The sequence below is a fragment of the Arachis hypogaea genome, chromosome 17, assembly GCF_003086295.3.
Source record: "Arachis hypogaea cultivar Tifrunner chromosome 17, arahy.Tifrunner.gnm2.J5K5, whole genome shotgun sequence".
Classification (NCBI taxonomy): Eukaryota; Viridiplantae; Streptophyta; class Magnoliopsida; order Fabales; family Fabaceae; genus Arachis; species Arachis hypogaea.
The window spans coordinates 111434597-111460769 of NC_092052.1; the positions used below are offsets into that span (position 1 = coordinate 111434597).

The 26173-nt window shown below is 35.6% G+C and overlaps 1 long non-coding RNA gene and 1 other non-coding gene across 2 annotated transcripts; both read left to right on the forward strand.

The window, feature by feature from the left end:
* The first annotated feature begins 15510 nt into the window (after positions 1-15510).
* Positions 15511-15614, forward strand: LOC112768752 (small nucleolar RNA R71). Its single transcript, XR_003186145.1, has one exon. It is a non-coding gene; the product is annotated as a small nucleolar RNA R71 (small nucleolar RNA).
* Positions 15615-23503: 7889 nt separating this feature from the next.
* LOC112766375 (uncharacterized) lies at positions 23504-25457 on the forward strand. Its single transcript, XR_003184309.3, has 3 exons — positions 23504-23667; positions 23738-23807; positions 25158-25457. It is a non-coding gene; the product is annotated as an uncharacterized lncRNA (long non-coding RNA).
* The last annotated feature ends 716 nt before the right edge of the window (positions 25458-26173 follow it).

Sequence of the window (26173 nt, forward strand, 5' to 3'; positions counted from 1 at the left end):
CTTCCCTACCTCCTATTCACTATCCTTGGTCCTGCTCCGCTCCCTCACCATTCCTTCAACCATGCCTTCACACAGTCACACATTACCACTCCCAAACCACCCCTACTACAAGCTCAATAAACACAATATACTTATTCATTATCCTTCAATTTTCATCATTACTCAACTCTTCCAGGCCAAAATTTTATTTTCCCTCTCACACACCCTGAAACTTTCATTTCTCTCTAGTTAGTGGTTGTAACTTTGCGCTTGGTAGAAGTAGGAAACAATGGGTCATCAGGTTGGGAAGATCGATGATTATAGTGCCTTTGATCTTTCTAGCATAGTAGTCATGTATTCCTCTTTGTTCATATTTGGAACACTGTTTAGATCTGAGAATTTCAAACTTTCAATTCAATACAATTTTTGATTTGAAAATAAAGGGTTTGCATATATAAGTTGGGTGATAGTGGATAGAGTGGTGGGTCTGATAATAGTGTTGACTGCTAGGGAATTTCCTTGAGAAGAGGATGAGGACGAAGATGTAGAAGAAAAAGAAAAAGAAAAGGTAAAGGGCATTAAGGAGATTTTTAATAATAGGGTTTTCAAAGAATTTTCAATTAGGTCCCTATATTTTTTTCTTTTCAATTGGGTCCCTATATCATATCAGATTTTGTAATTAAGCCCATACTTTGACAAAAACGTTAATGTTAACGGAATATTCTTTAAATAAAGCGAATATACCACGTATAAAATAAAAAAAAATTAAAGAATAACACATCTTATTTCCTAAAATTACAAAAAAAAACCTCATCATTCTCTCGCACTCACACTCTAACACCGGTTGAAAGTGTTGCTTCCTGGCGGCGATGACACTGATGAAGAAGCTCTTGAGTAAGGCGTGGGCGGGCTCGTTGGTGTTGAGGTAGGCGTAAACTCTGTAGCCGCCGGTGAAGGTGGTGGAAGGCATGAAAGTGTTGTCAAGAACGTTGCGCCATTACCACAGTTGTTCTTTGTCACCACCATTGCCATGAAGAGAGATGGAGACCCAGAACGATGGAAGAGAGAGAAAGATAGAACAAGAGAGAGACTGCGAAAGGGAGATCACGTTACGAGCAAAAAGAGAGGGGTGGAGTCCACGGAAAAGCGACGCGGCAGAGGGTGACACCGCTGCTGCCATCGTTGTTGGAGGAATTCACCGATGAGCTGCTCCCTTCCCATCTGTTGTCGGTGTTCATTGATTGTTGTCTCAGATTCGGTCTCAGATTCAGCCTCCATTCTGCTTTGATTTGCTTTTGCCTTTTCTTCTCTTTCGTTCTACTTTTGCTTCATTTTGCTTCTGCTTCATCTTGCTTCTGCTTCTACTTTATTTTGTTTTTGCTTCATTTTGCTTCTCTTTCTTCTTTTGAATTGGTTTTACTTGTGTTAAAAAAAATTTTGATTGTGCTAAAAAATTCTGATTAAGTGTTTTGCTGTAATTAACTGATTATGTTAGGACAAAAATTCTGCTTTCTGATCATGCTAAAAATTAATTATGATAAAATTTTTTGTTCTGAATCTGTGTTGATTATGGCAAGAATTCTGTTATGGAAAAAAGGAGATTGTTGGTAGAGAGAGGGTAGTAATGGGGGAGGAGTGTGAATAGATGGTGGACAAGGTAGAGGTAGTGGTGGAGGGCGGTGAAGGTGGAAGAAAGAAGGGAATGGGAGAGGTTGGCGGCGAGGTGTTCGACGAAAAGCCACTGAGAATGATGGATTGAATGGAGGAGGGTGACTTCGAAGATTGGTCTTTGGGTTTCCAAACAATGGAAAAATAGGGAGCAAGGTAGTTCCTCTGAGTTGAAGATATGGGTAAATTAGTAAATTTATATTTCAAAAACGTTTTTTTAATGTTAACTGTTAATAAGGATTTAATTATAAAATCTAATATGGTATAGGAACCCAATTGAAAAGAAAAAAAGTATAGAGGCCTAATTGAAAATTCGGTAAAACTATAGGGATCGGTAAAATAATTAAATGTAAAATTTATTAGTGATAATTTTATTAGTTTTGTCAAACAAAGTTTATCTTTTATAGATATTAAATTAGTTTTCATTTATTATAGTTAGTTTTGTAAGTGACCAAATTTTGTGTGGACAAAAATAATTATTTAATTATAAAATTTCTAAAAAAAACTTTTTGACAGTGTTTTGTTACGTAAAAAAAACCTTTTCTGACGTTAAATATACTATGGGCTTAAGAGTAAAATATATATATATAAAATAGGCTTTAGACCAAGAGAAACCCACCGTAGGTTTTCTTTTTTTGGTCAGGAAGTGTTTTTATTTTTGGTTATACACCTAGTCTCGAAACTTACTCCAGAGAATGTCAAGCCCAAAAAGACGCACCAAACAGGAATTTCTGCTTAAAAAAACCATGTAAAAATTTAAAAATATTTATAAGTTATTTTAATAATAACCATGTTAGGTGTATACTAAAATCAATCGACAAAATAAAATACATATTAAAATACAAAATATATGTTACAAATGAGTTAAATTACACATGTATTTATATTTTATACACAAAATAAATAATAGTTGATTTTAACTAATAATTTTAATATACAACTAACATTTTTGTTTTACTAATTATTAATATATAAAATTACAGAAAAACGCTAATATTTATTGGTGGCAATTGAAAATGGGTCTTTTTTGGAAAAAAGAAATTATATGTGTAGTGTGTAACTTTTAAATTACGAACTATATTTATATACATACTTTGTTTATATCTATTATATATTACTAATTTTACAATTAAAATGTGTCACATGTTACTCTTTTATTGCAATTGAAATTAAATTTTTTCTCTAAAATTAGAGAGTTTTTCCCTTCTCCTTCTTCTTTCTTTATCTCTCTCGTTCCTTTACCTACTCTATTTCTTTTATATATCATTATCAATGACTAATTACAAATTTCAAAACAAAATGTGCAATATGGCATTCTCTAATTACATTCAAATTAAATTAAAACTAAAATTGAAATATTGAAATTGAAATTGGAATATACATATATTATATATTATATATTAATAACTAATTTAATAACCAAAATGTGTCGTATAACACTCTCTTATTAAAATTAAGAGAAAATATTTTCCTCTAAAATTAATAAACTCCCTTCCTACATTCTCTTATCTACCTCTCTCCCTTTTTTTTATTTTCTCTACCTTTCCCACTCTATATAGTTTATAATTTATATTTTATATTAGTAATTTGACAAATCAAAATCTGTCACAAAATATTTTTCATTACAATAAAAATAAAATTTTTCTTCCAAAATTAGTAAACTTCCTCTCTTATTCTTTTTCTTTATCTTTCTCTCTCTTTTCTCTCTCTTTTTATTTTTTTTATCCTTCTGTTTTATAAAAAAAATTAACAAAATAATATAATTCAAATAAAAAATATTATTATTATTTACATATTTTTTATTTAGTTTTAAATTTTTACTACTTATCTTTCTAATTTATATTTTCACTTATCTTCCTTTAAATATTTATTACATATAATTTGAAAAAATACTAATATTGTGATTAAAAGTTAGAATTAAGATTCAATTATTTAAAAAAAAATATTTTGAGTTAATTTTATAACTATCAATATAAATTTTTTTATGCTAATATCTAATTATATTTTTATAAACATAGAAAAAATATATTATTTTTAAATAGTAAGTATAAAAATTAATTATTTATATTTGTACAACAGACTTTACACCTAATCAAATATAAAAGTATACATATTAAATTCTTTCAAATTTTAGATAACGAATGTTAAAATTTCATTATTAGTAAAAAAACTCTTTCACATAAAAATAATAACTAAAATTTTATTATTTGATTTTTTTATTTACGGAGATTCTGGTCTTCTTAGTCGACCGAAATTTTTGTCTAATAATTTAATTTTATAAATATTTTATGTCATAATTTATAATGTCATAATAAAACAAGCCGATATAATTTTAAAAGATTTCTTTAATATTATTATGGGTAAAAATACTAGTTATCCTGTATATATTATTACCAAAATCGTGGGGCTATCACAGGGGCTACCCATTTTCATACCCGCAATTCTTGGATCGGGGCCCCTCTAAACATGAAAAGCCACAAGTAAGTAACCTGTTTTTATATATCCAGGTTCCATTCGGTTTCCTAGTATGTATATATATGCTGCTACTTTCCATTCAACTTTTTATAGAGTAAGACTGAGAGGGCCTATCTAAGTGCATATAGTGATTCCTCACCGGGGCCAAGAGTAAACTGTGTCCAACCATGCATTGACCTATTTTGAAAAAAATCATTCTCATATTTTGCTGAGATCATCTTGGTCCATGCATTTTTACTTTCTATTTTATTTAACACCTTTTTTTTTTTGTGTACTCTACAACCGCATGAGAATTACTTAGAAGTTCGTTTATATATATAAGAGAAAAAAAGAAAAAAAGAAAAAACAAGCACAATAATAATAACGATGCATGGGTACTTAAGTAATTAAGCTATAGCTAGAGCCGAATTAGGGATTGGGGTTGTTGGTGTTAGAATGCGATGGAGAATTATTGAGCAGTGGAAAATGTAGCATAGAAAAAGACCGCTGAAAAGAGATCATTAGTTACGTCCTCTCAAACCTTTTAACTCCACTGTTACCAGCAATAATGCCATATATGTGGACAATATGGCTTACTCAAGATCTCTTAATTATTACTATAAGCTTCAACTACATTAGCCAATATCTATGGATAACCATTCATTCACCTTAATTAAGTCTAATCATCGATGCTTATGATGATAATATTTATCTAAACTAGTTCGTTTTGAGGATACATTATTTCATATATTGTTTAATGTTGTCGGCCTTGTTGACCTGCACAACACTTTATTTTCAGGAACTGTACCATCAAAGATTGAGACCCCAGGGTGTCATTTTAATTCCGTCCAGTAACTGGCGCAACCCTAATTCATTCAAGCTAATTAAGCATCGTATTGTATATGCATTTATTACAGATAATAACATGATAAATAGTAGCACTTTTTTTTTTACGATGAAAATAGCATGTCCAAATTCTAGAAGTATAAAAACATTAGAAATTTTTTTTATATACCATTAATAATTGTTCTATAATTAAATTGAGTAGATTGAAACTATAAATTTTATCTTTAAAAATATATGAAGAATCAACAAATAGTCAAATTGCATGCAGAACGGCCAAAAGAATACATTAAAAATAAAGGAAATAATTAACAAGAGTAGACGACTTTTTAAGCTTTTTATATATAAACAAGTTAAATAAATGTATTTCTTTAACTCTTGCCAATACCGTACAACATTAGTTGGTAAAACCCCCCAATAAAAAATGGAAGAAAAATGGAGCATGATTGAAAGGAAGAAGACGACAGGGACACTCGAGAGTGAGAGAATGTGCCAACTTGAAGAAGGGGCGGCCTAATAATAGTAAAATAAATGTGTGTGGAAATGCAAGGCCTAAAGATGTATGATTATTTTGTTTCCTCGGGCCCAGTGGAGAACTTGAAAAATTCTTTTGATGGGAAAACAATTTTAACTTTAAAAAATATAATAGTATTATATAACAACAAAATTTATAAATATATCTATTTTTTAATATTTCGTCATTAGTAATTTAGTATGACAATAAATGAATTATTTTAAAGTTAAATATTATAAAATATTTTAGAATAATACTCTTCAAACTGTAAATAATTTAAAATTTTTAATAATTAAATTAAAAAATATTTTTGATATTTTTTATAGTATAAATAAGTAAATTATCCATAAAAAATATTCTTCCATCTTGTTTTCTTAAGAAACCAATGAAATTTAAAATATCATTAAAAAATAAACCAATTATGATTATGATGATGAAGAACCTTTTTGGGAGAAGAGTTGTCAAGTAAATGGTTTAAGAATTGAAGAGCCCATCATATTGAATTTGAAAAATAAATATTAGTGAATGGGAGAAGAGTTAAACACAAATATGTTTCACTCGTTATACAAGACTCTAGTCAAATGAGCTCTTTATATATATATAGAATATGTAACACTCCTTTTTAGAATAGAAACTCATTATATAAATTTACAATGAGATATCATAATTATACAAATATCATCATTAAATTAAATACAACACGATTAATTTTAGGTCATGAATATATCATACTTTACAAAAATAGTTATAAAAATCTATAAATTATTTATACACGATTTAGTAAATACACACTTAAAATAATTTGCCTCCTACAAATTTTTACTAACTTTGATCTGAAATCATATACATATACAAAAATACAGTAAAAATTTAAAATTCTCAGCAGATATGACAATTTTTTTCATTTATGTTGATATTAGCCATTCGTCACGAAAAATATTGTGACTATTACAGTTATATAAAAATAATTTTAATGCGATGCAAATATATCTTATATGATATCATTAGTTTTTTCACTATAAGAAAAACGTTGAGTACCATCAGATTTATTGGTGGAAAAATAAAAAAGTTTTTGCCGGTACTATGTTTACCGGTGGATTTTTCGCCTAATTAAATTTGACGTTATAAACCTCGCCTGTAAATATTTATCGTCGGATTTTGATGTCCACCAGTAACTTGCAACGAGAATTTCCACCGATAAAAAATCTTATGAACGTTATCGGAAAAAAAAAATCCAATGATAACGTTGGCGTCATAAATTGAGCCTTCTAAAAATAATGATTTATATATGATGTAAAACATCAAATATACAGAATGTAAATATGAAACAAAAGTTTGATAATGAAATACATAAGATAAAACTATATTGATATTAATCTTATTCAGATTCATCATCATCCTCTTCTAAGGTTATTTTCTTATCATCGAACTCATCTTCTTCTTCTTCGTCTCCATCAACCCCGTCTTCTTCTTGAAGATCATCGTCATCCAATGGTAGTGTGTCATCATCTACCCTAAGGTCAATGATGTTATCATCCATAACAGCCGATCTAAGGGTGATCGGATCACCAGTATCAACCATCATTTTCGAAGGAGTTGGGTCATGAATTTAGAAAGGTTCCTGACCATATGTCCCATCAGACTCTATGCGATCTCTTGGCTTAGCCTTAACCACAATCACCCAACTAGACTTGTATGACCCCGAAGGCAAATAGTATAGCTGTCGTGCATTTTGAGGTAGAATAAAAGGATTGTAGTGCCTATATTTCCTAATCACATTTACTTCAGTGATATTGTTGTCCTTGTGATTTCGTGTTCCTTGTCGCGAACTTTGATCATACCATTGACATTTAAACACAAATACCTTGTACGTAATGTAACCAAAATACTCTAATTGAATTATATTGTGCAATACACCATACCAATTAGAATGACCACCGCCTGAATCCCCACGAACTTAGACCCCGTTGTTATCTGTTTTCTTTTCAACCGACCATTGTAAAGAATGGAACCGATATCCATTAACATTGTATATCGGGTAGCTTGTGCCCTTATTCATTGGACCCCAACTAAGTGCAACTAGTTTCGAATCTGTTGTGTCAGCTAGATACACTCTGACGTATTCTCTGAACTAATTGGAAAAATTATTCAGTGATGTATCAGGATCTGTTTCTTGAAATAACCTATGATACAATAGGATAAATAAGAAAACTTCAGTGTTGATGCACAGAAAACTTGTCTCTCAACAAATCTCCCTTCGGCAAGTGTACCGAAGTTGTCGTCAAGTAAAAACTCACAATAGAGTGAGGTCGAATCCCACAGGGATTGATTGATCAAGCAACTTTAATTAGAAGAATGTTCTAGTTGAGCGAATCCAGAATTTGGGTTGAGAGTTGCAGAAAATAAAATGGCGGGAATGTAAATAACAGAAAAGTAAATGCTAGAATTAAAGGACTGGAAGTAAATGACTGAAAATAAATTGCAGAATTGTAAATGGGAATGGGGGATTTGCTCATAAAAGTAAATGGCAGAAATTAAAGAGAATGGATAAGATTAGAGATGGGGAGTTCATTGGGCTTAGGAGATGTTGCAATTTTCCGGATCAAGTTCATTTTCATCTATTCCTCAATCAATGCACTCATTGATCTCCTTGGCAATCTTAAGTGATTGAATTGCAATTTCTTGCAATTCAATCTCTCAAATCTTGATCAATAGCCAATTCCTTGGTCAATTGCTCATGAGAAGAGATGAAGTATGGTCACTAATTATACCACATGCATTTCCCAAACCAAGTATTGAGAGGGTTACAGTCACATACCCATCCAAACCCAATTTGGTCCAGCATGAGAAAGCATTTCTAGCTTGATCTCTTCATTCCTCTTCCAAGGTTCAAAAGAGATCCAAGTTTGAATAGCTTCTCTTCCAAGATAACTACTCAATTGGATGAAGACCGAAAGCTTTCAAGTAAAATCAAGAGGAAAGATAGAAGAAGAACAATGAAAATTAGTATTGATCCATCAAATTACAACAGAGCTCCCTCACCCAATGAAAGGGGTTTAGTTGTTCATAGCTCTTGAAGATGAAAACAAAGATGGAGAATACATCATAAAACTAGAAATTGCAAAGAAAGTAAAATACAGAGAGTGGTTCTTCAGCCTCCAGAACTATTTTACAATTCAAAGCTACTCCTATATATACTACTCTTCTCAGCTTCTAGTTCACTCTTCAAGTCTTGGGCCTTTGGATCTTGAGTTTGAAGCAGTTCCTTTCTTTATTTGGGCTTGGCTTTACTTGCAGAGAGAAAGTGCGGAGTGGGCAGAGACTTAAGCTCAGGGCGTAAGGAGTGTTAATAATTTAGTGAAAGTCCAAGTTCGGGAACGTTAGTGACACTTAACATTGTCACTAACGTTCCAATGCACCCCTTTGCCTTACGTTAAAACCCACGTTAACTAGGTTAACGTGGCTTTTAACGTTGCCTTGTCAACCTTCGAGAACGTTAGTGACACTCAACATTGTCACTAACGTTCCAGTGTGCCCCTTCTTGCTTCACGTTAAAGCTCACGTTAACTAGGTTAACGTGGCTTCTAACGTGGCCTTTGCCATCCTTCGAGAACATTAGTGACATTCAACATTGTCACTAACGTTCCAATGTGCCCCTAGGTCTCACGTTAGAGTCCACGTTAACTAGGTTAACGTGGCTTCTAACGTGGCCATCTTTTAGCCATCCCAACGTTAGTGACAATGTTGAGTGTCACTAACGTTGGCTCATCCTTCATTTCTCATCGTTAGCTTTCACGTTAACCAAGTTAACGTGAAAGTTAACGTGACTCTTGGGGGTTGTGTGGTTGCTTCAACGTTAGTGACAATGTTGAGTGTCACTAACGTTGTCGACAACTCTTCATCTTCTACGTTAGTTCCCACGTTAACCAAGTTAACGTGGGAGTTAACGTGGTACTTAGCACCATAGGCCAACGTTAGTGACAATGTTGAGTGTCACTAACGTTGGCTTCTCTCCCTCCCCCTTAACGTTAGAGGCCACGTTAACTAGGTTAACGTGGCTTCTAACGTGGCCACTTATGAGTAATTGCCAACGTTAGTGACAATGTTGAGTGTCACTAACGTTGGCTCAACTTCTTTTCTCCACGTTAGAGTTCACGTTAACTTGGTTAACGTGACTCTCTAACGTGGGCATTGATGGCTTTTTGAGAGTGTTATTGGCAATCACTTTTCTCATTAATCTTTGCAAGTTACCTCCCCTTTTCTTGCTTCTTTTTGGTCCTGAAATCAAGCAACAAAGTGCATCAAAGCTCTAGTCCAAGTCATGAGTAATGCAACATAATATTTGTCACTAAACTTATGCAAAATCCTCATGAAATCATGTAAAATGCACAATGTATGTTTGAGTCAAGGCATAAGTGAATATTTACCCAAAACTAGCTTATTTCCTAAAGAAATGCATGAAACTAACCTAAAAACAGTAAAGAAAAGGTCAGTGAAACTGGCCAAGATGCCCTGGCATCACAATACCAAACTTAAAGCTTGCTTGTCCCTAAGCAAGTACTGGAACAAGAGAATGATGAATGGAATATCCAGAGGAATGAGTCATTCTTGTGGAAGTCATATTACTGATTTTATGGTGGTTTCATGCATAGCAACTTAGGTTCATTCCATTACTGGCTTTTGGACCTTTATCATATCCCTAAACACTTACTTTGTTTATATCTCATGAGACTTTTATTCATTGATCCTTTTATTGTTATTACAAGGGTTGTTTGTGTTATTTAGGCTAAGTGCTCTGTAAGGGGGCAACTCTTTAAGATAAGCTTTCAGCCAACACTCCCGAACCAGTTGGTTCAAGGTGCTAGGTGTTGAAGCACCCCTAAGGACTTACTCCCTCAAGTCTCTCCCCCATACATACACACCACAGGCATATAGTTTATTTATTTTCTTTTCTTGAGACCTTGGTGTCCAGCACCTCTTTGGGTTACTAAATGCTCTGTAGTGAGGGTTACTCTTGATAGTGGATTTTCAGCTGATAATCCTGGGTTAGTTAACCCAAGTTACCAAGTGATAAAGCACCCCTAAGAGCTTATTCATCCAAGTAGATCCCTCACACAGGAGCACCACAGACACTTGCCTCAAGATTAAAACTATTGATGCCTAGCCTTATTGCTTACTCTAGGATCTTGTTATTATCTTAGTCTCATGAGTATATCCAAAGTCAAGTATTCAGGATAGATAGTTGTCATCCTAGCCTTGTGGTTGAACCAACTTAGCTAACTTATGACTACCCCAAAGATTCATGAATGCACTTCAACAATATGAACTCTACCCTGGTCTTTTGAAAACAATCATTCTCTTCTTCATTTGATTTAAAATGGACAAGCTTACAAGTAAATAAGGGAATGATGCAGTGACATTTAAACCAAAAATCATGGACCTATTCAGAAAGAAAACTTAAAAGACAGAAAAATTTTTTTAACATGACATGGAAGCAGGTTCTATTTCATACAAGATCTTCCTTATTTAAAGCATAGAAAACGATGGACTAAAAGGAACTCCACCACCTTTCATTCATGTGGATGCCCATGCTCCCCTCCTTGCTTGTCCTCATTGTGTCTCTCTTGAGTGCTTGTGCTCCCACTTCCTTTGCCTTTTCCAAGCAGCTTCTTCCAGAAACCACTATCTTCCATCTTCTTCTTGAGTGTCTCCTTTTGCTGTTTCACTTTCCTCTCTTCTTGTTCTACAAATTCTTTTTGGACTTCATCATATGTGGGGATGGCATAGTGTAGATGATGCATATTACTGGTCATGTAGTTTAACTCGGCTTGAGTGTTTACATAGAACTCCTCCCTATGTAGTTGCCTTCCTTCATTGAGTACACTGAACTCATTGAAAGTTTTTATTTGGGCTATCTGCCGCTGGTTGAGCTCTTGCAAGTGCTTCTCTTGAAGCTCTTGCCTCTCATTCACTTGGTTGATGGCTTGAGTGAGCTGGGAGTAGCGTTCCTGCTGCTGCTCCATTTGTTGTTTTTTGCCATGCTTCCTGTTGACTCAGCCGGTTCAGTATTTGCTCTTGTCCTTCCATATGTCTCTGTCCTAAATCTTCAATGGCTCTTAGAAGGTGAGTCATATTCAAGTTGGCTGGGTCATGATGCTCTTCTTGTTGATATTCTTCCTGATGGTATTCTTCTTGGTGAGCTCCTTCCTGGGCCCTTTGCCTTCCTATATGTGGCCTTCTTAGTTGCTGAGCCGGTGTGGTATAGACCATTCGCTCGAGTGTGACTGGCCTCCCTGGGTTCACCCAGTCTGGGCTGCTGTCCTCAAATATTACCGTGGCCTTGTTGCACAAGCGGAGAATGGTGCTGGGGTACCAAAGTCTGGCACCTGAGTCAGCTTTCTCAGCTGACTCTTGAATCCCTTCGGCAATGAGCTCATGCACTTTGATTTCCCCACCTTGTACTAAGCATTGTACCATAGTGGCTCGATTGATATTGACCTCTGAATTATTAGCAGCTGGTAGGATGGACCTCCTTACAAGCTCAAACCACCCTTTGGCTTCAGGGTGAAGGTCTCCCCTTTTTATGAATTTTGGTCTCCCATCTGAGTACCTCTCCCAGTCAGCGGCTATGACACAGATATCTGATGCTATCTCTGAGAGCTCATCCTTATCGGGACTTCTACTTATCCTTGCCTGATAACTCTCCTCATCAAAATGAGGTGATTTCAAATGAAGAGCTCTTGTTATGGCACTTGGGCTGAAATCCACCTCCTTTCCTCTCACATAGCTTTTGAAGGTTGGGGCTTTGGTCTTATCCTCTCTAACTGCATTTGCATAGAATTCTTTGATGAGGTTTCCATTGATCTTCTCCTCTGGACTGGTGAGCAATTGCCACCCCCTCTGTTCGATTTTTCTCCAAATCTGTGGTGATTCATTGGCATTGATTTGGAAGATTAACTCTGGCAATATCTTTCTAGCACTTATCCGCTCAAATTCATGCTCATGAAAGGCAGTCTTGAATCTCTTGTCATCAAAGGGAGCACTCACCATAGGTTCCTTCCTCTTTTGCCTCTTTGAGCTTGATGATGCCATGACTTGAGTTGTTGTTTGAGGAGATTTGAGGTTTCGGATAGATGAAGAGTGGGTTGGTTAAAGCAATTTGTGATGAAGGGTTTAGTGTGCCAATAGAAGTGTGGAGAGTGGGAATTTGAATGTGAGGAGTGAGCATGCACTCAGGTTCACTTATATAAGAAAATCATGAGTGGATGAAGGGTGTGGATTGCATGAATGTTTACTAGATGAACGGATGGGGTTGTGTATGAAGGAAAGACAAGGATCATCACTTTAATGAGAGTGATTGGTTCGTTCTTCAAGGGTCTTCTTTTTCCAATGTTGCATGGCAACGTTTCCCCATGCGTTCCCTCTTGAGACATGTGTGTAGTGCTCTTCATTAAGTGGCGAAATCTCCCCCATTTAATTGTCCAATCAATCCCTTTTTATGCTTCTTTTCCTTTCCTATAAAGATTTGAAATAAGGGAATTAATATATAAGAAAATTAAAACTCTACGGCTAGAATAAATTGAAAGAAAGGATTTGATTGTTTGTTTATGAATTTCAACTAACTAACTAACTATTGGTGGTTCCTTATATGCATTTTGGTGGCACCATGGGGTGACACCAAACTTAGTTTGAAGCACTATGATGAAAGTTTTGTGTTCAAAGCTCCCAAGACTAGCATGCAACTTGGTTTGCTTTGAACACCAAACTTGTTCCTCACTATATTCTGCATAAGAAGATTTTCACCAATTGTTTGTTAAGTTTGGATTGAAGCTCATAAAGATTGACTTATTCATTATCATCTGAAAGCATATAAAACATGGGTTGCCTCCCATGAAGCGCTTCTTTAGCGTCACTAGCTTGACGTTTTTCTTTCATCATGGTGGTTGGTAGTGCTTAAAGTCCTCCCCTCTTGCTGTGGATTTGTATCCATTGGTTGGATCAATGATCTCCATATGTTCCAAGGAAAGAACTCTGTTGATAGTGAAGACCTTAGGTAACTGAGATGGTACAGTAGGGAGATTAGGAGGAATATCTGGGAAGTAAGATGAGACAACTCTATCCCCTGGAGAGAAATCTTCCGTAGGGATCTTCTTGTTCCTCCATTTCCTTGGTACCTTCTTCTTTGTTTCTTTTGAGGTTGCCTTCCCCTTGGTGACCTCTTTTCTCCAAGGAGTTGTGATGCTGTCTTCACCTGCCTCTAGAGGTTTGGGTTCCTCCAAATTTTCTTTGAGCTGTGGCAGTTGCTGTTTTCCTTGTTTATCAGTTGAGGGGGGTTTCAGAATGAACTAGCTGTGCTTGTCTTCTCCTTCAGTGTCTCCTTATCGTTTGTGCTTAGTTCCTTGTCCTCTTGATCTGTTTCTTGTGAGAAGTTGAAGACATTGAAGCTGAGTCGTTCATCATGAATTCTCAATATTAGCTCCCCTTTCTCTACATCGATAAGTGCTCTGGCCGTAGCTAGGAATGGTCTGCCCAATATGATTGGGTGAGTATGACTCTCTTCCATGTCTAGAATGACAAAGTCTGTTGGGAGAAAGTACTTCCCAACCTTTAGCAGCACATTTTCCACCACTCCTATTGCTTGCTTTTGAGTTTTGTCAGCCAGTCTGATAATGACATCTGTGGGCATTATCTCATTAATCTGCAGCCTCTTCGCCAGGGATAAAGGTAGTAAGTTGATGCTAGCCCCCAAATCACATAGTGCTCCTTCGAACATAGTCTCACCTATGGCACAAGGGATATGAAAGCTTCCTGGGTCTCTTCTTTTTGTAGGCAGCTCAGGCTGAATAAGTGCACTACATTCCTTGTTCATCACTATAGTCTGCCCTCCCTTGAGTGAGCTTTTCCTCGGAAGAAGTTCCTTCATATACTTGATGAATACAGGCATTTGTTGAATTACCTTGATGAATGGTATGTTCACATGCAGAGATGCAAACAAGTCTAGGAACCTTGAGTATATTCTTTTTCCCACAGCACCATTGAGCAGTTGAGGGAATGGTGCATAGAGCTTCAGCAGCTCTTGTTGTGAGATTTCTGGTTCTTTGTGATCTCTATCCTCCTCCTTTATTGAGTTGTCTTCAGGTTGTTTGCACATTTTGCCTTGCTTGTCTTCAATCTCTTGATCACTTGTAGTGACCATTTTGCAATCTTCCCATCTTACTTTCTTTGCTTCTCCCTTGGGGTTTTTCTCAGTGTCACTTGGGAAGCTATCAGTAGGTTTGGGAATCTTCTCAGCTAAATATCCCACCTGGAATTCCATCTTCCTAATGGTTTCTCCCTGGTTCTTAATATTAGCTCGCACCTCCTCTTTGAACACCTTATTTTCTTGAATCTCTTAGCATATTCCTTCAAGTAAGGCTTCAATCTTAGAGAGCCTGTCATCAATTGATGAGTGGTTCGGAGCAGATGTGCTATTTTGGTTTTGATAAGTATATGGAGAAGTGTTGTTGTGGGGGTGTTGAGATGTCCTCTGGGTGAATTGTTGGTGAGCTGCATTGTTGTTGGAGTTGTAATGTCTCTGGTCTTGGTTTTGATCTTGCTCACTTCCCCACCCAAAGTTTGGGTGATTTCTCTATCCAGGGTTGTAGGTCTTAGAGTATGGATCATAGTTTTTCCTTGGTGAATTCCCAATGTAGTTGGCTTGCTCCTGACTCCCTTCTGCTTCTTGGTTTACAACTTCTTGTGTTGTTGATAAAGTGGAGATTGCTGCTACTTGGTTCATTTCCATCTTCTTGGTGAGGTCAGCCAGCTGCTGGGTAATGAGCTTGTTTTGGGCCAACAGAGCATCCACATTGTTTAGCTCCATCACTCCTCTTGTGTTCCCTCTTTCGGAAGCATAGAAGTAGTCGTTTTCTGCTACAGTTTCAATAACATCTATGGCTTCCTCAATGGTCTTCTTCTTATTCAAGGACCCTCCAGATGAATGGTATACTGCCTTCTTTGACTCATAAGAGAGCCCTTCATAGAAAATGTGCAGCTGGACCCATTCGTTGAACATGTCAGGTGGACACCTCCTTGTTAAGTCTTTGAACCTCTCCCATGCTTCATACAGAGTCTCACCATCCTGTTGCCTGAAGGTTTGAACATCAGCTCTCAGCCTATTGATTCGTTGAGGAGGGTAGAATCTTGCTAAGAATTTGTTCACCATATCCTCCCAAGTTGTCAAGCTCTTCCTTGGGAAGGATTCCAGCCACTTGGCTGCCTTGTCTCTGAGTGAGAAGGGAAATAAGAGCAATCTATAGGCGTCAGGATGAACACCATTAGATTTCACTGTGTCACATATTCTTAGGAAGGTGGTCAAATGTTGGTTGGGATCTTCTTGAACACCTCCTCCAAATGAACAGTTGTTCTGAACAAGGGTGATGAGCTGTGGTTTAAGTTCAAAGTTGTTGGCATGGATTGTTAGCTTTTGGATGCTACTTCCATAATTGCCTGCGTTTGGATTAATGTAAGAGCCCAAAACTCTTCTATCCTCCCCAGCATGATTTGCTCCACCTCCTCTGCCATGGTTGTGAATCTCTTCTTCATGATGATTTTCCATGTTTTCTTCCATGTTTGGTTCAAAGTATTCCTCAAACTGTTCCTCCTCTTCTTCAGCACCAACTACTCGTTTTTCTTTTGCCTCCCTCCTTAGTCTAAGGAAGGTTCTCTCTGGTTCAGAATCAAAGGAAGTTGAAGCCCCGCTTCTTCTCCCTGTCATACAACCAACAAGTACAAGCAGAGAAAATAGGTGCAGACAGTATTTGTGTCAGAATTGATGTTAGTTGTGGGTGATGCAATATATCAAACAGTTAGTGGGTTAGCAAACAGAATTGAAAATAACAAAGAAAAACAAAAGAGTCGATGGAGAAGGGAAGAAGTTTAACTAAAACAAAAAGTAAATCACTCAAACAGAAAAATGAAATTCACAAAATAAAATGCTCAATCTAGTGATCTTCCAATCTAATCATTGTTGATGCACAATCAATCCCCGGCAACGGTGCCATAAACTTGATGCACGGAAAACTTGTCTCTCAACAAATCTCCCTTCGGCAAGTGTACCAAAGTTGTCGTCAAGTAAAAACTCACAATAGAATGAGGTCGAATCCCACAGGGATTGATTGATCAAGCAACTTTAATTAGAAGAATGTTCTAGTTGAGCGAATCCAGAATTTGGGTTGAGAGTTGTAGAAAATAAAATGGCGGGAATGTAAATAACAGAAAAGTAAATGCTAGAATTAAAGGACTGGAAGTAAATAACTGAAAATAAATTACAGAATTGTAAATGGGAATGGGGGATTTGCTCATAAAAGTAAATGGCAAAAATTAAAGAGAATGGGTAAGATTAGAAATGGGGAGTTCATTAGGCTTAGGAGATGTTGCAATTCTCCGGATCAAGTTCATTTTCATCTCTTCCTCAATCAATGCACTCATTGATCTCCTTGGCAATCTTAAGTGATTGAATTGCAATTTCTTGCAATTCAATCTCTCAAATCTTGATCAATAGCCAATTCCTTGGTCAATTGCTCATGAGAAGAGATGAAGTATGGTCACTGATTATACCACATGCATTTCCCAAACCAAGTATTGAGAGGGTTACAGTCACATACCCATCCAAACCTAATTTGGTCCAACATGAGAAAGCATTTCTAGCTTGATCTCTTCATTCCTCTTCCAAGGTTCAAAAGAGATCCAAGTTTGAATAGCTTCTCTTCCAATATAACTACTCAATTGGATGAAGACCGAAAGCTTTCAAGTAAAATCAAGAGGAAAGATAGAAGAAGAACAATGAAAATTAGTATTGATCCATCAAATTACAACAGAGCTCCCTCACCCAATGAAAGGGGTTTAGTTGTTCATAGCTCTTGAAGATGAAAACAAAGATGGAGAATACATCATAAAACTAGAAATTGCAAAGAAAGTAAAATACAGAGAGTGGTTCTTCAGCCTCCAGAACTATTTTACAATTCAAAGCTACTCCTATATATACTACTCTTCTCAGCTTCTAGTTCACTCTTCAAGTCTTGGGCCTTTGGATCTTGAGTTTGAAGCAGTTCCTTTCTTTATTTGGGCTTGGCTTTACTTGCAGAGAGAAAGTGCGGAGTGGGCAGAGACTTAAGCTCAGGGCGTAAGGAGTGTTAATCATTTAGTGAAAGTCTAAGTTCGGGAACGTTAGTGACACTTAACATTGTCACTAACGTTCCAATGCACCCCTTTGCCTTACGTTAAAACCCACGTTAACTAGGTTAACGTGGCTTTTAACGTTGCCTTGTCAACCTTCGAGAACGTTAGTGACACTCAACATTGTCACTAACATTCCAGTGTGCCCCTTCTTGCTTCACGTTAAAGCTCACGTTAACTAGGTTAACGTGGCTTCTAACGTGGCCTTTGCCATCCTTCGAGAACGTTAGTGACATTTAACATTGTCACTAACGTTCCAATGTACCCCTAGGTCTCACGTTAGAGTCCACGTTAACTAGGTTAACGTGGCTTCTAACGTGGCCATCTTTTAGCCATCCCAACGTTAGTGACAATGTTGAGTGTCACTAACGTTGGCTCATCCTTCATTTCTCATCGTTAGCTTCCACGTTAACCAAGTTAACGTGGAAGTTAACGTGACTCTTGGGGGTTATGTGGTTGCTTCAATGTTAGTGACAATGTTGAGTGTCACTAACGTTGTCGACAACTCTTCATCTTCTACGTTAGTTCCCACGTTAACCAAGTTAACGTGGGAGTTAACGTGGTACTTAGCACCATAGGCCAACGTTAGTGACAATGTTGAGTGTCCCTAACGTTGGCTTCTCTCCCTCCCCCTTAACGTTAGAGGCTACATTAACTAGGTTAACGTGGCTTCTAACGTGGCCACTTATGAGTAATTGCCAATGTTAGTGACAATGTTGAGTGTCACTAACGTTGGCTCAACTTCTTTTCTCCACGTTAGAGTTCACGTTAACTTGGTTAATGTGACTCTCTAACGTGGGCATTGATGGCTTTTTGAGAGTGTTATTGGCAATCACTTTTCTCATTAATCTTTGCAAGTTACCTCCCCTTTTCTTGCTTCTTTTTGGTCCTGAAATCAAGCAACAAAGTGCATCAAAGCTCTAGTCCAAGTCATGAGTAATGCAACATAATATTTGTCACTAAACTTATGCAAAATCCTCATGAAATCATGTAAAATGCACAATGTATGCTTGAGTCAAGGCATAAGTGAATATTTACCCAAAACTAGCTTATTTCCTAAAGAAATGCATGAAACTAACCTAAAAACAGTAAAGAAAAGGTCAGTGAAACTGGCCAAGATGCCCTGGCATCAAGTGTAATGAAGTTTTGATTAGACGACGAAGATAGTATCCTACTAAATACAATAGTTATGAAGGCTTAGAACTCACATAAGGTAGGATAAAACCTGGTCATAATTAAGCAACACATGCAGATGTGCGACATTGATTTCCTTTTTCTCTAACCAATATTCACTACCCGTGCTCATTGCAACTCCTTTCGAAAAAAATATTGATACGTTGGTCCTCCGATCCTGACAAGGTTTCTCCCTTCTTGTCATTCCTTCCAACTCTTGTTCTATGTGACTCAACATAAGGCTCAAAATAGAAGGATCAAAATGCAGATGTTTCTTTAGCTAGGAATGTTTTATAGATACTACCCTCGATCTGAGCTCTGTTTTTCACGGTGCATTTGAATAATCCAATCATCCTCTCAAACGGGTACATCCACCTAAATTGGATTGGCCCCATACTCTTGCTTTGTACTACAGGTGGATTGATAAGTGTTCCATGACGTCAAAAAATTCGAGAGGAAATATTCTCTCTAAATTATAAAGTATGATCAGAATGTTCTTGTCCATGATTGTGAGATCATTTACGTTAAGTTTTGTAGCACATAAATCCCTAAAAACTTACTTATTTCTGTAAGGGGTTTTCAGATGTTGGTAGGAAGTTTTCGGAACGCAGCAGGAAGCAATGAGTCGATAAATACATGACAATCGTGACTCTTCAACCCAGCAAATCTACCTTGTGAGACATTTGCATACCTACCCAATTTAGACGCGTAACCATTGGAAAACCTTAGTCCTCTAATCCACCTACAAATATTTTTCCTCTGGTCCTTCGTTAGAACGAATACCACCTTTAGTTTTTATCAAGTCTCGTTAAGTTTAGCTATGGCCGTCTTCAAATGTGTATCATGTCTAACCTTGCCTTATTGTTATTCTTTGTCCTCTTATCGTCCATTTGTGTGCATGATATTATCAAATACGTTATTTTCAATGTGCATCACGTCAAGACAATGTCGAACCAAATTGTCTTTCCAATAAGACAAGTCCCAAAATACACTCTGCTTGGTTCAGTTATTCTCCTTACCATATCCCAGAGGTCTCACACCTGCCCTGTTATCAACGATCCTTGGGATTCTACTAATGTGATGTCAAATTTTGCAAACCACTCAATCTCATGAGTTCTTCTTCTTCTTTAGTTCTATTCTTCCTCGATGAGTCTTTGTTGCATAGAAAAGGATGATCAATATCGAGGATCTTTTGAAGACAATCAAACCACAAATTCTTACCCCTATTTGTCAGCCAAAATGCCTTTGTATCTTCTATACAAATGGGACACGACATTCTGCCTTGAGTGGACTAACTTGATAACATTCTATACGCAGAAAAGTTGTTAATGGTACATATCAACATAACATGCAGTTGAAAGTTTGTCTTGGTTGAAATATCATACATTTCTACACTATTAATCCACAACTCCATCAACTCATCCATCAAGGGTTGCAAAAAGACATCTATTTTGGCCTTTGAATTTCTTGGATCAAGTATGATACAAGTTAAAAATATGTAGGGGTCTTTCATGCATATTTAGGGAGGTAGGTTATAAGGAGTCACCACTACAGGCCAACAAGAGTACGCATTACCGAAATTAGAATTTGGTGCAAACCTATCAAAGAACAAAACTAATCTAACGTTCTGGGCTCGCTCACAAATATAGGGTGGACCCTATCAAAGTGCTTCCAAGCATCTCCATGTGACGGGTATGTCATAAAACCATCATCTCTCTTGTTACTATGCTAGTTCATGTGAGGGTCCGAACTTATCGATGCATACAACTATTTTAGCTTAGGGATTAAGGGCAAGTAGTGCATCTGTTTGTTTGGAATTCTCTTTAACCGCCGTTTATCAATCTGTTCTTTCTTGACTTGAAATATCAGTGCATCACAAAATCTACAAGCAGTTAGATCTACGTTCCCCTTGTAATACAGTATACAATTATTCAAACAACAATCAATTTTTATCGAATTTAGAACTAATTTTGAAACTAACTTCTTTGCTTTGTAGTGGTTCTGGGGGATGCCACTAGTCTCGGCAGGTACTGAGTCATTGCAAAAGGTAGTCCACTTATCAAAAGACTCTTAGATGTGATTTGACTCAAATTTAATACTCATTCTAACACATGCAAACAATTTTGAATGAGCAGACCCCTCATACAAGGGTTTCACGATAGATTCTAATAGATGATAAAAGCTCTTTACCTCCGGGCTAGGCTCTTGTTCAGCATCTTCCGTATCAGTAGCATCTATTGCATCAAACATCATCTCGTTGTATCTCTCTTGGTTACCCTCCCAATTTATTTCTTCCATGTTTGGTTCTCTAACTACCCGAACCATCGTCGATTGACCCCCAACCATATTGAAATTCGAGGCACACTAGTTAATTCCCTGCTCATCCACTTCTCCGTGTTCCATCTACATCCAATACCCATCCTTGAATCCATTATAGTAGAGGTGAAGTGTTATATTCGAATGTCCTAACCACTTAGTCAACCAATAGCACGAACACCTAGATACCCCTTGAGACCTAAACAGTTCCATGTTGAAGACATACGTAACAAACGCATCAACTCCCTCAAAAAATTCAATTTTTAACCCCCCTGTGCACTGTTGTTCTTATCATAAATCCACAGATAATGACTTAGAATCATCTTGCAATAAACACCCTAGAATTCATCCAATAACACAACTTATTAAAATTTTAGAAAATTCAGCAACAGGTCTCATATAATTAGAATCTCCAACCAAATACGATGATTATCATTTTCTCACAAACCAAACATGTTTTAAACAATTTAAACGAAATTTTGGCAGAACTTTCTCTTAATTCAGAGACATTCACCAAATAAATTTAACCGTTTCACAGAAAAATAACTGCAGGCATAAATTAGAACAAACACGAATTCAATAACACATCAAATCTTAACCGTTCTAGAGCACAACCCCTTATAACTCTACAATTTTTCAGCAAACAATAGTTTCAAGAAGGCGCCTCTACGTGACCTTCTCCAACTTCTGTCTTAAAACACTATCCTAGAAAAAGTATGTCCAGCATAAAACTTAAACAATTAATATATTTAGAGATAGAAAACCTACCTAGAATGTAGATGCATAGAATACGGAAGAAGCGAACTCCAATTGATCTCAGAGAAATAGCACCGTCCTAATAAAAAATAAAACTTATTAAATTCACAAGGTGAAACTAATTCAACAAAACAAACAAATTCTTCCAATAGCTCGAGCACCCTTAATCTCACCTTACTTAACCTACCTTAACTTAATTTAAAATAAAAAATTCTAATCACAAACTTCATTACATTAATTTAATTAATAATTTGATAATAAAATATCTAACAAAATCCTAAATTAAACTCATAAAAAATTTGAAAAAAAAACAAACCCTAATCACAAACTTCGTTACACTAATTTAATCAATAATTTAATAAAATACCTAAGAAAACCCTAAATTCACAAAAAAAATCTGAAAAAAATAAAAAAAACTATACCAAATTCTAATCACAAACTTTAATACACTAATTTAATCAATAATTTGATAAAATACCTCAATCATAAAAAATAAAAAATTATACCAGTTCCTAATCACAAACTTCATTATACTAATTTAATCAAAAATTTAATAAACTACTTAACAAAATTCTAAACTCACAAAAAAATCTTAAAAAAATAAAAAAATTATACCAAAATTACCTCTGATAGTAGTTGCAAGATGGTGGAGTCGTGGTAGTGACAGGAGGCGGCAGTGACAGCGACAACATCACCATCACTGACGATAGTGACCATAAATGCGAACAACGGTGGTGTCCCTATAGCTCCAGTAGTGTCCGACAACTTCAACGGTGACAACATGCAGTGGCGGCAGCAGCGGAGGCTCCAGCTAGTGGGGCGACACCGGCAACTTTAGGGCCAAAGAGAAAAGATGATAGAAGAGAGAGAGTGAGTTCATAAAAGTGAGGGAAGGAGGTTTGCATTTGAATTTTACGCCGTGAATACCATCAGATATACTGACGAACTTTTCAACGGTAAATTGCTTAAACGCAGTATTTCACTAAACCTATATATCGGCGGCCGAATCTGATGGAAGATCCGCAAGTAAAATTGGCGCTACTGAGATAAGATTTTACGCCACTGATTACTATCGGATTTAGTGGCAGAGCATAAAATCCAACGATAACTAATTCGGGGAACTAAATCTTACTTGTATCTAATGCAAAAAATGCCACTAAATCAAACGGTAATGATCGCCACTAAATGCAACGGTATTCAATATGTTTTTTGTAGTTTTTTTTTTTTGCTTTTTTTCATCTGCTTGTTTCACACATAAAAAACCTTTTTTTTTAAAAAATTCTCATCTTTTGGTGTGTTTCATAATAATATTGTGACAACAAAGTATGAATTATGACGTAACAATGATAAAATAACATCATCAACAACAACTAGGGGTGTTCAAAACTGATCCAGACCAAACAAAATCGACCAACCGAACCAAAAAAACTAAAAATCGAATAAACCGAAAACCGAAAAAACTAAAAAATTCATGTTTTGCTATTTTTTCTGTGGTTCGGTTCAATTTTCAGTTTTGACACTGAAAACTTTAACCGAAACGGTCAACTAAAAATCCTAAAAAATCCATTAGACCACCAACCCCTTGCCATTACCCCACCCCCAAATCAGATGCACTCAAAGAAACTCTAACCTAGCGGCGCTAAAAGAAAACCCTCCCAGCCCAGGCTCCCAGCAGCGCTGAACCCAGCCCCTCCCACCAGCGCCGAACCCCTTCCTCCCATCGTCGCTCACCATCGTCCGCTCACTAGGTAATCATTCTCTGGCTCACTCTCTATCTTCTCTTTCTCGCTGATTACCTCACTCCCTCTCTCGTTTTAGTGTCGAAGAAGGTGCATGTGGCTGTGATGATGATGATGATGAACAACAATGGCCAAACGAGATAGAGAAGGTATGTTTCGTTTTTCCTAAATTTGGTTCTATGAATTGGGGAGGTTCTGCGATTATAGGTTTTCTAATTTTGGGGGTTTTAGCTTCTGAATGTGTCTTGTTTCTGATTGTTAGAGAAGGTATGTTTCTGATTGTTAGGGTTCTTCTAGGTTCTAATTGTTAGAGAAAGTATATTTAATTGCATTTTATATATAATTAAATGTCAGATTTGAGATTTGTGTGCTATAAAATTGAATGCACTGGTTTTGATGGCCAAACTTGCTTCAGCTGTAATTTATGTTTGTTTATTAATTCCATGAACCATGTGTTCTTCTTCATTACTTATTAGTGTTATATATTGTCATTAACTAATACCTTATAAACCACGTGCTGTTTTCTCTAGTTGAGATGATTTACTGAATTTGATTCTAGCATTTTAGCTCTTATGACCTATGTGCGGATTCATTACTTATTTGTTACATTTTTTTTAGATCACACACTGCGGTATTTGTTATGCTGTTGTAGCTGGCTAGTTGCCATAAGAAATTCATTTGGTGCCACAAATTACCCTGTTATGCATATATATATATATATATATATATATGGTCTTTTAATAAATAAATAATAATGGTTAGTTTATAATCCAATTTAGTCTTAAGCTAATGTGTGAGTTTTGTTACACATATTTTTATATGTGTTTGTGTTTTGCTGAATTGTTAACACATTAGTCACTTTAAACAGTGGAATATGTAGTTCTTTGATCTATAACCAAGAAACATTAAGATACTACTTCCTGCTATCATAATGATTTGAAACCAATGTACAAGAGTAGGACAATTGAAAGATTAATGATGAAATACTAATACTTTTACAGGAAGATCACTTTATTGGAATATTATTCAACTGTCATTATATATATATATATGGTCTTTTAATAAATAAATAATAATGGTTAGTTTATAATCCAATTTAGTCTTAAGCTAATGTGTGAGTTTTGTTACACATATTTTTATATGTGTTTGTGTTTTGCTGAATTGTTAACACATTAGTCACTTTAAACAGTGGAATATGTAGTTCTTTGATCTATAACCAAGAAACATTAAGATACTACTTCCTGCTATCATAATGATTTGAAACCAATGTACAAGAGTAGGACAATTGAAAGATTAATGATGAAATACCAATACTTTTATAGGAAGATCACTTTATTGGAATATTATTCAACTGTCATTTATTGTTTTACTTGATGCTTTGTTTCTGAAATTCTACAAAAACCTGTGAAGGGTCAACTTTGAGTATATGACATATGAGATCTTTAATATTTTTTACAATCTTATCATTTTTCACTAAATATATAGCATTATTTTTACAGGAAAGGGAGCTCGAGATTGTAGCTCATGTGTAGGTGTCATGCTAGAACTTGCTTTTAGAATTTCTCAGTGGGCTCATGAATTGAAGAGAGGGTGTTATATTCTTTATTCAATACTGGCGAGGAGGAGGGTCTCAATGGTGCTGGAAATTTATTTTTATTATGTTGACTATTGAATTTTTAAACTTCTCTAATTGTCGTGTTTTAATTTTGTCATTGAATTTTATTGGATCAAGACTTTTGTTAGTCATTGCGTATTTGTCTTCTATGATTTTAATGTTATGATTTTGTGAAATTGTATGACAGGTTTTTCTTTGAATTGATTAAAAAAATCGAACAAATCGAACCAAACCAAATCGATTTCAATTAGTTTGGTTTGATTCGAATGGTTTCGATTAAAAAACCGAACCAAACCGAATCGCAGTTTAATTAAACAATTAGATCGAATGACTTTTCTCTAAAAAACTAAACTAAACCGCACTGCGAACATCCTTAACAACAACAATAATAATAATAATAATTAATGAACAATTATAGTACTAAAATAATTAATAATAATATAATAATAGTTTGGCAATATATTAGTATTGATAAATAATTGTAAAAAATTAATAAAGTAAATATATAATAAATTAAATAACATAAAGATAAACAAAAAAAAAAATCGGAGCGACGACAATCCACATTAGCCCGAGAAGAGATAATGTTAATAATAGTAATAATATTAATTGTAAGACCCAGAACTTTTGAAAAGTCTTATTATGATCAAGTCTCAAATCATATAGTTATTTGTAGCCTTAATTTCGGAAATCATTTTATTAAAGATAATTAAGGCAAGTTTTGATTTATTGAATTTGAGACGAGTTATGATTTTTATCCAATTTTATAATTATTGGGTTATTTTCTATATTCAGATTATGAATTTGGCAGTTATGAAATAAGAGGGATTTTACATGATTTGGATTAAATAATTAATATTTTAAATATTAATACTGCTATTTTTGGAAAATAGAGAAATT